Raw genomic sequence first — 13,728 nt, 5'->3', positions numbered from 1 at the left:
CTAGTTACTGTTCCACCGAGTTGTCGTTCTTGCCTGGTAATGATCTTCAGCTTTTATTTTCCAAGCTGAGGTCTATTAGTTCTCTATTTAAAACCCCAAGGGAGGAGGAGACCTCTGCATGTGCAGCTATCAGCAGGGAGCACATCGGAGTCTCTGCAGGTCTGACGGTCGCTGATAAGAGCTGCATGATTAACACCCACACACTCGCACACACAAACCCACGCACACACACATGCAGAGGGGCTGGTGGTGGTAGTCTATTGTTGGGGGAACAACAGACGTCTGGGTGTGCGCTGATAATCAACCATCAAACCAGATTTTTACAAAGCATTTTCTAGAAAAGCGTGACAACATGGAAAAGCTCTACTTCAGCTCGACACAACAAAATAAAAACATCAAACCGATTTGGAAACACGCAGCAGAAAAATGCTTTAACCAAATAAAACATCCACCAGTAAAGATTATTTTCCAATAAAGAGCTAAGCATTTGTTGCTGCAGTGTAAACCACAGTGTTAATTTTTAAGACTAATTGGAATTGAATAATTAAGCAATTATGTTGTATTATTTGCTCAGGTGCCACTCTACGGTCCTATATAACAATTGTGGGCTAAAATTCAAAGTAGCTGTCAAAAATGATACTTGTTTACTTGTTAATTCACCTTTGGAGCTACAGTGTGGAGAACAAAAGTCCTTTGCACAATATATCAGACGAGGATTAAACATTTGCAGGGAGCAAAAAGGTCAGAGTGACTTTGGTTGCTGAAGCTGACTTTTTACACCCCAAATTCAGTTAACTTCTCCACACCGGTTTCAACACGGCCTCCCATTAACTGAGCTGACCTAAGCTGACTTAACCAGACTTCCTCTGAGCTTTCAGACAGAGCTGAATGAGTCTGGGCTAAGAAAAAAAAATCCCTCATAAGTACTCAACTCTAAAACCATTAAAGCATGTCTTTCTAAAACTTCCCTGTCATTTATTCCTCATTTATCCTCTGATCCCTTCTTCTGTTGTCTTGACTCCTCCAAAGTCCGTCCGCGGCTCTACTAGGCTCCCTTTTCCCAATTTATCCTATACCAGCTCCCCCCTTCCCCCACCTTCGGTGCTGTCCTGGGCCCCTTGTGTCATGGAAATCCTTTGTTCCCCCTGCGTCCTTTAACACATGCACACACACATGAACACAGATGGAGTGGGTCAGTCTATTTAGGCAGTTTCATTATCTATCTAACAGAGATGCTTCTTTTGTTGGACATTTTTTGACAATCAGAAAAGTGAGCAGGGACATCTGTGAGTATAAATAGCCAGTTTTAATACACTTAATGGAAAGTTGAATAAGAGAAAATAAGAGGCAGAAATATCTCACTATCTTTAAGATAGAAATTGTTTTTTTAAATCCTCTTTTCTTCACTTTCCCATGGGCAAAGAAACACATTTTTTATGCCCTGATGTATAAAGAAAATGATAAAAATTAAAAGATTTTTTGATTTCATAATGATATCAAAGCCTTCTATCTCTTATCAGCCAGTCTGAACTTTTTGAAAAGCGGTCAGTGAGGTCTGTGTGGTTTCTGTTGATTGGACACATAACTTCCTCCTTTCATCTTTTTCTGTGTGAAGGAAACCAAGATATGAGGCAGCTGCCCTCTGCGAGAGTGGCTGAGGATAACTCAGTGGAATAACTGCATGGCTCTGCAACTCTGTGACAAAGGAATCAGCAGTATTACTCAGTGGGAAAAAGAGGTTCGCTGGAAATGAGGAAAAAATGAGCGTGAACGATTGTCCTGTGTGTGTGTATTTGTGCCAAAATTCTATATGATATCCTCCTCTGATCTGTTTACTGTCTTAGCTGACCAAGACATTTTTGTGCAATAATCCGCCCACTATATTGCATATGAGATTAAAATTCCCTATAAATAAATTGACATTGACAACAACAGAATATATTACGACTCTGTCATCTGCATCATATCACTGTGTGTGGATGAGTCACGTTTCAAGCCTTGTGTATGACCCCAAATTATTTTTTAAAGTCTTCTATCTGCCCTGTCTGTAACTTTCTCTGCGAAGTCCTTATCGCCAAGATCTCATTCAGGATCGTCAGTAATGGCGTTGCCAGTAACGCCCCTGGGCTTCTAATTATGGTCAACAGCACCAGGCCCCAATTTGAAAGAATATTGGAGAGAGTAATAACTGCAATCTTAATGGTCACAGCAAAATAAAAACTGCATTTATAGAATGATCAGTCAAATCTATTAAAAAATGAAGAAAAAACCCATCTAACAACTTTGAGTTTGTTAGTGCCACCCATCGATCATATGTGACATCATACATTGCCTTTGAACTACAACTAAACACTTTAAGGCTTCAGAGTAAGCGCTTTGCCCCACACAGCGTTGTGTTTTGGAAGCCTTTCTTAGCAAGCCGCATCATTAAACCGTACCAATATAATCCACAAATACAAATATCAGATAATTAGTGCTAAGCCGGGCCAATAAACTACTAGATATTCACTCACCAAAAGCACAAACTTCTTGGATGTCCTGTACTGTATTATTGACAGATAATTCCAATAAAAACCCCACAAACAGCACAAAACACAGTGGAGAAGGCCAGGTCAGTGACTCATATTAGACGACACTGCAGTTTGTGAAATATAGTCACAAAATGTGATCTACTGATTTGTGTTTCTGGACATAAACTTTACAGTTTGTTCTTGTTCCTAAATACCAATTTCCCAACACTTTTTTCAAGTCCCTTAACAAAACTTTTCATCACATGTATTGATTAGTGTCCATGGACACAAAATGAATACTTTCCCCTTTTAAAAGGAAAAAAACATTTTGTTGCACACAGAAGTTTAAGTCATAAATATGACAGAGTTTCACACATAGTTTTTTAATAATCTTTTATAAGTATGTCATTAATATTGGTTGGCTAAGTGTAGGCATTACCAACAGCTTGGTTGCAGTTAGAACTAAATAGAGAAGAACTGGGTTAGGTTTAGGTTAGGCACGACAAAGGACTTGATTACTTTTATAATTTGTACCTATTTTTATATTTTATAGTGACCAGTGCCTACAATTAAGAATGATTCAATTTTAGGGATTAAAACTAGCTGGTCAGGTTTAGAAAAAGATCGTGGTTGGTGTGAATTAGAAACCCAGCAGATACAGATCGGCTCTAGCTGCCTAAGTTGGCACATCTGTTAATCAAAGCAGCCAAGTCCTAAACTCCAGTATCCTGTTATACATGCACGTAAAAAGAATTACTCAATATAAACAAAACAGAAATGTAAAAAATAGTTGTTATGAGGATTCTTGCTTTGGAGACAGCCTCAAGTGGCCACAAGAGGAACTGCATGCTGGCTTCATTTTTCAGCCCTGGAGGTTGCTGTTTGGTTACCCTACTGATGCCCAGTGTACTGGGACACTTTTATGCTCCAAGTGACTCAATGGTTCTTAGTTGGGATGGTATAAAACTGACATTTGGCTTTGACCGAATCAGCGGTTGATCTTGTTCGAAGTATTTATCGGCTCAACTTTAGTTACTGCACACTGCACATCTGTTGGTCGTAGGAAATGTGGGGCTTTGGTGCTGCAGCTCTAATATGGATGTAGAGGGAAAATGGTAAATACGGAGACTTTTATTTTAGACTATTATTGAGATAAATGAGCATTTCTTAATTCAACACCAGCCTTGGAATAGTGGACTCTGCCTCAAGCAATGATACTTTTACAATATTGAGAAAAGCTGACTACAAATAATGCCAAAATAGTGATACGTATAATAAAATCTTTGGGATTATAACTTTAATGAAACATAAAACAGTGAGAGATGTGGCACTCAGTAGCACAAAGACGGAACAAAGTGATTGAAAACCTGTGATGGGTGATTTGATTTTCACTGTATGTTCGCACAGCCTGAAAACGGCTGATTCTCCTGCAGCTCAGATTTAGTTTAGAGGCCATCAGCTGTCAGTCTGCCTTCAAATCATCAGGTGCAGGACTTAGATTGGATCTTTTTGTTGACACTGCTTTGTGCTCAAAAGGGATGTTCGAAATTAGCATGAAAGGAGGTATGTGAGCTGCTGATATGACCTGACCTGATTTGAACATTTTGTCTGAGATCACAGCGCTCCCCGGAGGGTTAAGACAGACATATTTTTCTTTGTTGTACTTTGTGGTATTAGTGTTAAAATCTGTGCCAACATCCCATTTTTTGCAGTATAATTCTTTACTCTGCTTACATATAATTGTAACACCTCCTCGCCTGAGTGACCTCCTCCAGCCTGTTCACCAAAAATCATTTGCTTTTTATCGATACATTGACTTTTCTATCTCATCCAATAATCTTTTGTGATGATTTTTTTTTAAATTTTAAAGACTGTGTTGGGAGAACACTTGATTATATGCTTAAAAAAAGTTTGAATAATCCTCTCAGGACTGTGCAGCTTCCTAAAAACCAAGTCTGTGTGTGTGTGTGTGTGTTCGGCTGCCTGTGACTTTTGCATTGCTCGTTTTGATCTCAGACAACAAAAACCCCTCAGCCTATTTTATTTTTGTGTTTTCAGGTCAGAGCTGTAAAAGACTTTGTGGATAAAATTCTCCAGTCTTAGTTGGATTATAACAATCCATAGTAATGAAGGCGAAACGTGGCAGGAGAATTGAATTTGTAATGAAAAACAAGAGTTCTCCAACTTCTTTAATCCACTGTGTGTCCTAAACAAGACTTGTATTTTATATTTATTTATTCATTCAGAGACAACATACTCATATCCAAATCTCACACATTCATTTGAGAAGGAAAAGAGTAATTAATAAATAAATCTTCAGGGGGGGGAAAACAACAAAACAGAGCGAAGCCAGACGTGTGCCCACAGTGTTTCATTAGGAGATGCCACGACTGCAAATATACTGTTGCTCACACAAACACAACAACAGCTTAACAAGATAGCACAGGAGGTTTAACAAGCAGGTTACTTCCTTGCCTCTTGGGCTGATAAAAATGTTTGTTTCCATGGCAACAAAGCATTGTTATTTTACAATCCACTCTTAACTGTCACCCCTTCAACTTTTTCCTCCATCTCATATTTCTCTGTTGCTTCCATCACAGCATCTCCCTCCTTTTTTCTATCCCTGTGTTTATCCTTTTATCTTGACCTGCATCTCTGCCTCTCCCCCTCTTTTCTCTCATCTCTCCCTCCTCTTCCTCCCTCTCTCCTTTCACCGCGTTTCTCTCTCTCTCTCTCTCTCTCCCTCCCTTCTTATTTTTCCCTCTACCCATCTCTACTTCCTTCATTATAAAGCTAAGAGGATTTGGTGGTGTGTATGTGCGCGCGTGTGTGTCCCAAGACCCAATTAACCCCATGAAAATCTTCTCACTGCTGAGTTGTTGCACAAAATGAGAGACATTTTAAATAACTAGCTTTAGGTGTAGTGTTTTCACATTTGGCAAACGGAGGCAAATTGTTCAAAGACAGACACGTTGAGCATCATGTGAAAATGTCTGTTTTCCCCATATCAAGTACGGCGTGCTGACCTAAAATTGATGTGCACGTGGCATCAAATCAGAGGTGGATCAGTTTGCAAACATCAAAGTTAAACATCTTTCCATCTCAAGTATCTAAAAACTATCAGCTCTCTAATTTTAGCTGATTTTCACTCACTTATCTTGTTTTCTTTGAATGCTGAAGATGTGACATTAAATAAACCTGAGTTTGTGAGAAAACGCTTTGAAGATGTCTTAATTTGACAGGAAATTGATCACTGCTGCTCCTGGTTGCATTCATCCCAGCCATAAAGACACAAACATACAAGGATTTTTTAACACTTCACCTGCAAAAGCTACTTATTTGTAAATTTGTATCAATATAAGAGAAAATATCCAGTGAGCGGCACTTCTCTGGGCATAAATGCATTGTTGATGCCAGAGATCAGATTTTCGCAGTGATAGGAAGCCAACGGTAACTCAAAGTAACCACTCATTCCAACCAAGGTATGCAGAAAAGCATCGCTCAACATACAACATATCAAACCTTGAAGCAGATGGGCTACAGCAGCAGAAGACACACCACGTACCAAGTTGTCCAGATGACATCCTTGGGGAGGTACGGAGATGTCTAGGAGAGATAGCAGTGCACTTTTTAACCAGATTATTTAACACAATCTTAGAGAATGAGCAGAGCTGTAGTAAGAACAGAGGAATAACGTTTTTGGGCCAAAGTCAGGAGTAGGAGAGAAGTATGTAATGGTGGTGTGGGACATGTATGAGGGCAGCAATACAGTGGTGAGGTGTGCAGTGGGAGTGACAAATGGGTTCAAAGTTGGAGTGAGATTACATAAGGGATCGGCTCTGAGCCCCTTCTTAATAGCGATGGTGATGGACAGGCTGACAGATGAAGGTTGGCACCAGTCTGTGTGGACTATGATGTTTGCAGATGACAATGTGATCTGTAATGAGAGTAGTAAACCTGGAGTTGTGGAGGTATTCTTCTCTGGAGAGAAGAAGAATGAAGGTCAGTAGATGTAAAGCTGAACATGCAAGATACAGATAAAATAAATAAATAAATAAATAAAAGTGGATGAATTTAAATACCCGAGGTCAAAAACCGACTTCAATAGACAGTGCACAAGAGAGGTTAAGAGGAGCATGCACAAAGGGTTGGAATGGGTGGAGATGAGTGTCAGTGGTGATTTGTGAAAGAATGATAGCAGCAAGAAGGTTTAAAAAATGGTAGTTAGACCTACTATGATGTAGAGTGTGAAGATTGTGGTGCTAACAAAAAGACAGGAATCTCCAAAATGAACAGATGATTCTGTTCTGGACGTAGCGTTTTGTGGGAGAAACGTTTCGACACTCATCCAAGTGACTTCTTCGGTCTGAGCTGACTGCAGGTTTCCCCAATCTTAAAAAGACAGGAGGCTGAGCTGGAGGTGGAAGGATTTAAAATGAGTACATCAGAAGTTACAGGTCAGGCTGAGCAATTTTGGAGACGAAGTTAGAAAAGGCAAGGTTTGGTTTCGATGTGTGCAGAGAAAGGATGGTGAACTGGTCTTTACTGTCCTGAAATGATGTGTTACATAAACCATCATCACACATGCAAGCCTAACCGCAGGTTTGAGGGAATGTAGGTGACTACACCTGGCTTTTGCTGAACTGTGTTTGTCCTACTGTGAATGTTGCATTAAAGTAGCCTTCTAAATGCCACTGTATTACTTGCTCTCAGTGTTTAATAATTTCTGAACATCATGATGCTGATGCCCAAGGGCACTTTGTGCCAGGCCAATATTGACACCCTGGGTGTAAGAATGGGTTGAGTACAAGTAACTGAAGATGGAGTTGCATTTGTGATGCCCACTGGCCTCAACAAAAATTTTCTTCTCTAAAATGTATAAATACTTAAAATGTTTTTCTTTTGGATTCTTCACAATGCCATATGAGGATTGTTGGAGCATGTGCCTGTGGAGCAGCTTACACTGGAATGAGTCAAACAGCATCTTGCAGTTTCCTTAGTACATGAACATGTAAAATAGTATATGATGTGACGCAGGGCTAGGTGTTCAACTAATGCACAGTTGTGCAACTAAAGGGCCACCTGGCAGCACAATGAGTCGTCAAATCAACACAGATGCATTATGACTCGCAAGGAAACAGATTCTTATTAACAGTAATATATCTAACATACATCTAATATATCTAATAACTGCAGAAATAAAGCAAACATTAAATATTTTTTCACTGTTTAAAATGCATCTGAATGCTCCGATTCTGTGAACAAACATTTAATAGTCCAATGATACCAGGGAGGACACAGTAAAAGCATCTTTAATCATTTTACCACACCTCAGAACCAAACACCAACACACACACTCACACGCACGCACACACACGCACAGACACACACAGTTAAAGGTGTCTGGGGGCCATTGAAGGTATCAGGTGTGAGCCAGCTGTGAACGCAGACTGGTTAATAAGCCGTCTGTGTTTGAATTAATGATTCATAAACCTGTCTGTCTAAATGTGTTGCCCCAGACTTGCGTTTATAAATGTAGTTTTCACACCCCGAAAGGAACAAAACACAAGTAAATGTTAAAATGATGTTTCATAAAGAAGCTTTCTTCATGCGATGCCACCCTGTTTCCAGCAGGCAGCTGCTTTATGCTTGAAACATATTTGCATGTACAGCTTCCAGTAAAAAAAGAAGCATTTTTGGTGGCTTATAATTAAAATTTATACAATATCAGGCTTTCATAGCAGGGCAGTACCAGCGTGTAACTTTTCATTTGCATGCTGAGCTGTCCATGACAAGCTGGAAAAAAATTGTCGGAATCTGTATTATGCTGGGGAGAGGGATCAGTGATATCATTAGGCGTTCGGATCATTGTCTAATGGCAAATTCAATTTAGTGTAAAGAGATAAGATGAAATTGCAGAGACCTGAGACACACAGAAAATCCAAGAAACACAGTTGTTCAAAGACTTGAAAAATGAGAAGATTGTTCAAAATCCTTACTGCTGCTAGAAAACTTTGATACAGTTCAAAGTAATTCAATTTTCTGCTGTTCATTCTTTTCTCTGACAGAGAGCTGCACTTTCTCTTCTTTTATTGCCAAGGCTTGAAATATTAAGTGAAGGACGTGAAGGTGGTGTTATACTGTAACAGATGCATCTCTTTCTCATGCAAGCCTCACAGTTTGTCTTTATAATCATCTCTTATACTACTATTAATTGTATTAGATATAAATATATAATTGTTTCCAGTATTGTTTCTTCTGTTTCTTACTTGGACTTGTTTTAGGAAGTTACTCAACATTTTTCAAAAATATTGGATCACTGTGACATTTCATACCAACTGAAATCTACTGCGGTCTCTTCTGTTAGCCGTGACTGAGACTGTCCTCCCTTAAAAAACAATCTCAGTGGCTGTTTGTGCAGAGATCATATTACATGCCATTGTTGTGTTTTATTTTTTCATTTTTACTCGAGAGGCGTTGCATGATTCCCTCTACAGAAACACAATTATTCAAATCGTAGTTTGCTGTGGACCCTCACTTCATTCACTGTCTGCAAAAAGCCATTTTAACTATAAATAGTATACAAGACGGATGTATACACTATAACATCAGTGACTGGTTTGTGAGGCCCCATTATGAAGGTTTGACTGTTTTCGCTGTTGACGTCTTGGTGTATTGAAACCCATAAAGTCCATAAAGTCACCTGGAAAGTGTCTACTGAGTCAAGCTGTGTTCATTGTACGATAAAGACCCTACACTGATACAGATAAAACCCCAACAATCAGACCACCATCTATGAACAAACACTTGGCGACAGTTGCAAGGAAAAACCTCCAGCAGAACCATTATATAGTGCTTTTCTACTCACATTTTAACTTAAATTTAAAAGCACTTTATTCTATACACACAAGTTCTTAATCTACCTCACATCCATGGCCTATTTAAAATTGACAGTTATTCTAACACAGGGGTGGTCGATATAAAGCAGAATATGCCAGGCAAACCTCCAATCAGGCTCACTGGCTGATTTTGAAAAAAAAAAATGAAGGAAAAGATAAATTTGGGAATTTTAACTGCATTTTCCTACATTTTCCAACTTTTACAACTAATAAAGACCTCCATTCATAATACAGCAAACATTTTTCTCTTTTTTCATCATCTACTATAGAAGATTTTTTTTTGTTTTTTTTAAAAAGTCAGTTTTCTGTGAATTCACAGAAATGTTCTGTTTTATAATTAGAAGAAAGTCTGGGAAATGAGCTACCAGAACTTTCTCTAAGTTCCTCTAATTTTATTTTCTTACAGTTTAAACAGTACTGAAAACAGATTTCTTTCACTTTATACAAAAACATTTCTGTCTCATGTGCAAAAATCGAGGTCATGCTGAAATTGCACTTTTTTTCTTCTATTAAGATATCTCGGGGTTTAAATGTGTACTTAAAGTTCTTTAAACTGTCAGAAAGGGGAGTTTTACTGGTCCAGCATTCTTAAGATCAAAGTGGGCTGCATGTGGCCCACAGTCTAAAATGAGACTGACATCCCTGATCTAACACGTATGCTTTTGTAGTGTAGGAGGAAGCTAGAGTACCCAGAGGAAACCCACGGAGAGAACCAGAAAGTGAACAGTCAACCAAGAGACTCAGACCAGTAGTCCATCCACTGCAGCAGTATGCTACCTGCTAGCATTTACCTTCATTTCCCCTTCCCTTTAATCCATTATTCATTTCATTGGCTTCCCATCTCAAACAGAAGGTTTACGTAAGTGTGTGTCCTCTGTGCTCACAGAGCTGTGTGCCGAATGCTGTAGTCCATTCCCAGTTCACAGTCAGAATATTAAGTGGAAAATTCAGGTAAAATGACCACATTAGATATCAGATAAACCATTTGTGTTCAAGTGATAGAGCCCTCTAATGGGAACGGTCACTATGACAGAAGCAAAGGAAGAAATCAGGTGCTGCAGTCAGAGTCACAAAGTCTGAGTGGGGAGAACATGAAAGCATGGTTGACAAATTTGGGAATTTGCATTGAATAAAGAGTAACGTCAAAGACAACCATGAGAGACTTGCTCCATTAAACGGACCTCACCCTGTCTCTGTCATGGTACTGAGTCTGCTTCATTGTTTATTGGATTTTTCTCCATGTTTTCTGTTTTATTTTGAAGGAGTCTTGTGTTCTTTGTTCATTGTATTTAGTTTAACTTCCCCTGTCCCATCATTAGGTTCATGTCAATCAGCTGTTTCCCCCACCAGTTCCCACTTCCCCTGATCACCTCCTGTGTGTATTTAAGTCCTCTGTTTTCTGTATGTCTTTGTCAGGTCTTTGTTATGCACACCACAGTCATAGTATGTCATGGTTTTTCCATAGTTTTCTCTGTTTGCTTTTTTTGGTCATATGCCATCAGCCAAAATAAAGACTCCCCTTTTGTTTCACCTGCAACTCCTCTCTCAGTGTCTGCTTCTGGGTCCAATCAACAAAACACACCGGCGTACCCCGCCGTGACAGTCTCAGAGATTTTGTTCAAGAGAAGAGGGTGATTGTCCAGTTTGAGGGTAAAAACCCTCATCAGGTACCATCAGCCGTAATAATGTTGATATTCTGAACCAGTCCTAGCTTCTATCAGGTTAGACAATTTAACATTAACCAAATGACTAAACCTAACTGAAGCTTTGCTGTCGCAGCAGTTGCAACACGAGTTGTTTTTCGAACAGTTATTTTAACAGCATTACTATGATTTTTTATTTTGGGGTCATTTGTGGAGGAATTTAAATGCAGTAGAGAGTTGGGGTTTGAGCGTTTAAAAGCTTCACTGGAGATCTGCATTTTCTGCTGTTGTAGCTGGTACTAAAAACCAATGAGTAAGATAATTCTCAAATATTAGAAAGTTTTCAAATCCAGCATGGGATTCATTAAGGGTAATGTGATTCCCAGTTTAATATCAGTCCTTGCACAATCAAGGCAGAGACAAATTTCCCAGATTTGGACTGGATTGGTTTTCTGTCGTCATGGATACAAATATTGCAGTATTATTGGTTTTATTGAAACTACAATTTTATCACATTTTTAACCACTATAATTGAATTTGCCACCACAGGGTGGCTTAGAGAAGGCTCCAACTCAAAAAAAGAGGTCAGGAAATGGAAGTGTATTCTTTTAAACTGTTGAGTTCACAGTATCAGCCTCATAGCAAGTCTGTTCATATGCATCTAAAGACATTTTTATCCATCAGCCGGTTATTTATTTATAGTAATGTATATATATTTATATATACTCAGCACTGGTTTTGTGCTGAGGCCAATATTCTCATACCTTACTATTTTACTGGTGTCAACACGTATTAAATACACATGGCCTTTTGTTTTGGACTGGGAAACATAACATGCAGCATGTTACGCTGGTAACAGTGAGTTTCATCGCTCATAGCCCATTCTAGAGGCTGTTGGGGCCCCAGGCAAAAATTCACCAGCGTTCATCACAGTTATGTTACCAGGTTGACTACTTATGAAGTGTTAATATTGTAAGTACTCATTTTTACTCTGCCTGCTTGCTATGCTAACACATCGACAATCAGTGCCTTGACTCTGATTCCCAGTTACTTGTGCTTGTCTTGGCTGTACCATGGTCACACTAATGGAAGTTATTCAAATACCCTCCCCCCAAATTTAGTTGCCTGATAACACCATAGGTCTAGCGTCATTCTATATTGACACAAATATGTTATCAGTTACCTAACACTGCAAGTAATTTGGTTTCTTTGCACTAAGGCGGTGACATGTGATGATAAATCTTCTTGGGAAAATAAGGATGTTTTATGATTTTCCCTGTTCACAAATAGGTCAAAGGTCAGTGTCAATTATAGGAGCTGTGGCTTGAAGAAAGCATTGCTCCAGGACACTATCATTCACACTTGAACTTCAGCCTACTGCTTTGCACCTCTTGGCCACTCGAGCAGATGACTTCTGGTCTAAATTTTGACTTCTCCCTTCAACTCTCTTTAGGCTCCACTCTTTTCCCTAAACAAAACAAAAATGACATAAAATAATTCTTGGAGTGCGGTAGTCATCTTGAGGGTATCAGGTGCTCTGTATGGCCCTACCCTAATGAGCCACATGTGACCAGTTAAAAAGGGAACCATCTGATCTGTCCATTCGCCTCATTACCGCCCAATACATATTAATGTTGAGGGTCACATCTTATACATACAACATACATATTCATAGCACACATGCAGGGCCATATATGTATCAGTGACATGGACATGATGGGCTTACAGATGATTTTCAGTTCCTTTCTTTTATGTTTTGTCATGATGGCCAGGTATCTGCTGGTCTTTGTACTTCTGTTGTATTTTCTTTTGTCAGACTGTGTGCCGCACACATGTTAATGCTCTGAACATGACAAACGGCGTCTGTGGTACTCAGTCATCATTGTATTGCACAGGGTTACACTGATTCGAGCTGCTGGTTTGCAACTCCTTAAACCAGAGCTTGTGCGGTCATAAGATCTGAGCAGCTCAACAGACAAAGAAATGTTGTCGAGATTCCAGGACAGAAAATAGACAGAAATGTATGAAAAAGACAGAGAAATATTACAGATATTTTTCTTTTTTATTCCTTTAATCATCTTGAGACCCCTCAGATCTATCTCTGGACCCCTTGGGGGTGTACTCTGAAGCTACAAAGGCATTTATGAAGACAAGAGTGTTATGGGTAACAGTGGGTCACGAATAAGCCAGTGTGCACAACTCCCAAATTACATAAAAATTGGATCTGAGAGTTAAACAAGCTGATAAATTGAACCAGCTCCCTTGGAGGCAGGCTTGAAGCGGAAAAGCAAAAGCATTTCAGCGTCACACTCACAGTTCTTACAGGTGTACAAGTAACGCACGCACACAACTCTGAACGACTCTGTGCTTGTTTGCATTAGAGGAAGTGTCAGCCTTTAGACAGTGTTCTCCACCGCTATCATCTAAGCACAAAACAAGGGAATAGCTTTTGTGAAAAATGTATTCACTCCTCTAGTGGAGTGCCTCAGACCGAGACACCCCCCGTGACAGAAATGATGCCATCTCTTTAGCTCAAATGCCTGTTATCATGTATTTTTACTTTCCCCCCAAACAAGGATGGATGGATACTAGCCAACTGAAGTAAGCTTTTTCAAAGGTGGTGGAAAATTACCCAAAAAAGTAGATGAAATGATCATTTATTTCATCTAGAAGAAA

Source organism: Perissodus microlepis, chromosome 22, assembly GCF_051167445.1.
Source record: "Perissodus microlepis isolate ML-2025 ecotype Zambia chromosome 22, ASM5116744v1, whole genome shotgun sequence".
Classification (NCBI taxonomy): Eukaryota; Metazoa; Chordata; class Actinopteri; order Cichliformes; family Cichlidae; genus Perissodus; species Perissodus microlepis.
Note: the sequence above shows the minus strand (reverse complement) of the source record.